Here is a 4656-nt window from a genome sequence, read left to right as displayed (position 1 = left end):
TATTTATATTTAGGTGTACATATATTCATTTCTCTTGTGTATATACTTTACACATATATACTTAGGAATGAAATTGCCGGGCCCTGGGGTATGTGTATACTGGTACTACCAAACAATGCGTAATTTTGATGTTAGGAGATAATTCACTCTGAAGGAAGACAGCTGTATATATTATCAACATGGTGATGGTTCAAATGTGAGAATGCATACTAGAGGGAAACTATGAATGTTGTGAAACCTGGGAATTCAAATAGAATGGATATTCAAAGATTTTTAGTGACAACTCAAATCCTAAATACTAGATACAGGTTATAAATGTGAAACTGCCTTCAGCCGTAAGATTGTCCATTTGAAATCAAAGTCATGCTGTAGGAAGAGAGGGACCTAGTGTCTTCCTTGCTCAACATGAGAGAATTCTAACTGGAAGGAATATTATCTTACTGGTCATATGAAAATGATGAATATGGAAAAGCTTAGAACCACAGCTCAGATCTTTACATCACTAGGGAATTCACAATGGACGTGAATACTTCAAATGAAATGATTGTAAGAATGATTAGTCATAACTCACGTCTAGTAGCAAAGAATTCATACTAAAGAAAGATTGACAAGGCAACAGATGAGGCTTTCAACTCTTAACTCTGGGGAAAGCTGTTTCTATGAAAGAAGTCCAACCATACCAAGATCATGATGCTAGAGAGTCAGTTGTCCATAGCCCCAGCTAAGCACCAAGTCATTATCCATTATCTGCCAAATATCAATGACCAATCTGGGGCAAGTCAAGTCTTTGGATGACTAGGCACTGCTGCCATCCAACTGGAACCACATAAGAGACCCTCTGCCCTCAAGCAGTAACTGCTCAGCTGAGGCCTCAAATTTCTGACCCTCAAGAATAAATGGTTACATTTTAAAATTTGATGGATTAAAGTAAGAGGAAAATAATCTCTTAGTATCTGTATTGTAAAAATAAAGGTATGAATATTTGGATTCCAGAGTCAAAGAGCAGAAGTGTGGTGACTACTAGGTGATCTTGATGTGAGCAAAAACTGGCCCTGAAATACAGCTGAAGTTTGGGCTGTATATTTTGTTTACAACCACATACCTAAATACCAACTCAGTGAGGAGTTCATATACATATTTTTTATTTTTCTCCTTCTGTGGTAGTAAGTTATAGTTATCAACTTGATTACTTATTCAAATGTATACTTCCCAATTTTGAAAAAAAATAAAAATTAGCCCCAAAATACCAACTGTGGACAATGCAGAAGGAAGTTAAGTCTATCTTTGAAAGGTCCTCTGCAGTCATTTCATGAACTAAGGTGCAGACAAATCAAGATATAGAATCCAATGTACATTAAGTACAGCCATGCCCTTGTAGGTAGTAACCTGGAATGCCTTGAAGAAAGTCTAAAGTTTTGCTTTTGAACAATTATTTACATATAAGCTACTTCTCAGGAAAATTAAGCCTAATGGTTTTTATTTTGGTGTGAACCAGAATTGGGCTATCTTTCAGTCTCCTGTGTGAAGATTTCTTAAAGAAGTTGAAAGTGTTCTTTTTCATTGATTTTTATGGGTCCTTATTTTATGAATTGATTAATATATGAAATGAGGACTTTTCATCTAACTTTGGTCAGTGATGTTTGTGTAGCTCTGAGGAGTGGACATGGTTCTGGCATTCTAATCCACTTATTCCTAAATATATATGACAGGATAGGAAAAGCAAAAGATGTAGCTTACCAAGAGAAAAGGTAGGTAAGCATTTGGTTGGGGGGGGTCCGAGAATCATTCAGGTGCAAGTTCCACAGTGTTCTTATTCACATAGAGACTGCACTCTACCTCCAGATAGAACCAGTAAGATTTATGTGAATCTTGGGAGACCTCAAGGCAGAAGTTCCCCAAAAGGACTTTTATGCCCCTTTGTTCACTGGTCACATAGTCAAAGTGGGCTCTCTAATCATTTATATGAGTAAACGAATTGACTCCGGGGGTCTTCAGGGAAAATTTCAGCTTCAAACAGCATCTTACGTATCCCTCTGCCTTATGTCAATCAAACTCAATGCCAGACATTCAGTTATCATGGAGATAATGTTAGAACTTTTCCAGTCTGATTCAGTTCAGTTCAGTCATTCAGTCGTGTCTGACTCTTTGCGAACCCATGGCCTGCAGCAAGCCAGGCGTCCCTGTCCATCACCAACTCCCGGAGCTTACTCAAATTCATGGCAGTTATAAATCAAATTTCCAGTCCAACTATAAATCTAATCCATCCTACAAACATGGTTCCTACATCTCCTATGTATTTTCTGATAATCTGTGTATGTGAACAAGCATGTTGCCTCACTTCTCATGTCCCCAGCATCTGCATAGTGCATCTCAAACCTGAAACATTCTTGCCAGGTAGTGCTTGAATATTGTGGTCTAGCAATAGAGTCAGACTTATCATGCCCTGCCTTATAAGGAATATGCAACAGTTAAAGTACAGATATCAACACTGGTCTCTAATATTCATCTGGGATGTACCATTTGAGATATTAATCAGTTTATAATCTGGGACTTTTCAAAATTATAGATGTGTGACAATATCAAGTACCGATGAGGGTGTGGAACAACTAGAACTTTGATACAATGCTAATGGGAATGCAAAGTGGTAAAACACTCTGGAAAACAATTTGGCGGTTTCATAAAAAGTTAAACATATTTCTCATGTGACCCAGCAATCCCACTTACATTTAGTGTAGAGAAATAAAAACACATGTTCACACAAAAGCCTATTCATGCGTGTCTATAATAGTATTATTTATAATCACTAAAAACTGGAACAACCCAAATGTTCTTCAGTGGATAAATGGACACACCATGGTATATTCACTCAATAAAATTACTCAACAACAAAAATGGACTATTGACACGTGCAACATTATGGATGAAACCAGCCTCAAAAAGTTACATACTTTATGGTTTCATTTATACATTATGGAAAATGTAAAAATGTAAATATCCAAAATATATCAGTGGTTGCCAGGGATTAGGGGTGTCTGAATAGAAAGGGGATGCATGAGGGAATTCCTTGAGGTGCTGTAATTGTTTTGCATACTGTTTGTGGTCATAAATATAAAAATACATGTGAAAAATCAGATGTGTGTACATATCAAAAATAGTGAATTGTAGTAGTAACATCTCTAAGATTGTGGAATTGAACATGTCTCATAGAAATTTGTACAATTTGAACAACCATCCCCATGAAATTACAACACTTGGGTGGAGCACAGAAATGATAGACTGAAGAGGATAATAAGGACAATTTCACACTACCTGTGTTACTTGTTCCTCAAGCCTGTGCAGTGAAGCATGAAGCGATGCACCCTCTGCATGGAGGGAAGGAAAGTGAAGTGAGAACCCATCCTTGTCACAGACCCAAGCACCAGCCTCCCCAGTGAACCCCCAGGTAAAACAATATGATTCAGAATCAGGCCTGCTCCTGTGAACCCAAACACCAAGCTCCAGGCTGCCCAACCCAGCATCATACTGGCCCTATAGACCCAGGTGCCAGTCTGGCACCCATGGACCTAGGCTCCAGGCCTGCCCCAATAAATAGATCCTTCTATGCTTATAAAGCTCTCTAATGTATTAAAATGAAAAAGTAGGCTAAATGTGGACTGATGACAATATCATGAATCATGGATTATGATTAATCCAGTTTTGTCCAAAGAATTTTTAAAATTTAATTCCTGGAAGAATAGAAGTGACAGCTATTGTTACAAAAGCAGATGACTATAAGACTCATTAGGAGAGATTTTAATTTTCAATTATTTGGGGTAATTAAAAAATAATTTATTTTTGTCTATACTTGGTCTTTGTTTCTGTGTGGGCTTTTCCCTAGTTACAGAGAGCAGGGGCTACCCTCTAGGTTCGATGTGTGGGCTTCACATTGTGGTGGCCTCTCGTTGCAGAGCATGGGTTCTAGGGAAAGTGGACTTCAGTAGTTATGCCTCTCGGGCTCTAGGGCACCGACTCAATAATTGTTATGGCATATGGGCTTAGTTGCTGCGTGGCATGTGGGATCTTCCCAGATCAGAGATCGAATCTGTGTCTCCTACATTGGCAGGCAGATTCTTAACCATGAGCTACCAGGGATGCCCTGAATATTTTTAAAAATGTATTTGTTATTGGTTGCCCTGGGTTTTCATTGTTGCAAGTGGGCTTTACTAGCTGAAGTGAGTAGTGGCTTCTTTTGTTGCAGCAGGCTCTAGGCTTACAGGCTTCAGTAGTTGCAGAATGTAGACTTCAGTAGTTTCAGCACATGGACTCAATAGTTGCAGAGCACAGGCTCTAGAGCACAGGCTCAGTAATTGTGGTGGAAGAGCTTTGTTGCTCTGCAGCATGTGGGATCTTCCCAGATTAGGAATCAAACCCATGTGTCCTGCATTGGCAGGCAGATTCTTTACCACTGAGCCACAAGGGAAGCCCTATTTTGGGTAATTTTTGAATTTCATAGTATTGCTTTCATTTCCTAATATTTTCAACTACAAAATTAATATATCAAAATACACATATACTCTGATGATTGGGAATTTACCAATAGAAATATGAAAATGTTAAGAATGTTTATTACACCATAATTTCTGGTGAAAAAGTAGAAACAAATGTCTACAGTAGGAG

The sequence above is a fragment of the Capra hircus genome, chromosome 18 (genome assembly GCF_001704415.2).
Source record: "Capra hircus breed San Clemente chromosome 18, ASM170441v1, whole genome shotgun sequence".
NCBI lineage: Eukaryota > Metazoa > Chordata > Mammalia > Artiodactyla > Bovidae > Capra > Capra hircus.
The sequence above is the reverse complement of the archived record's forward strand: the minus strand, read 5'-3'. Positions refer to the sequence as shown.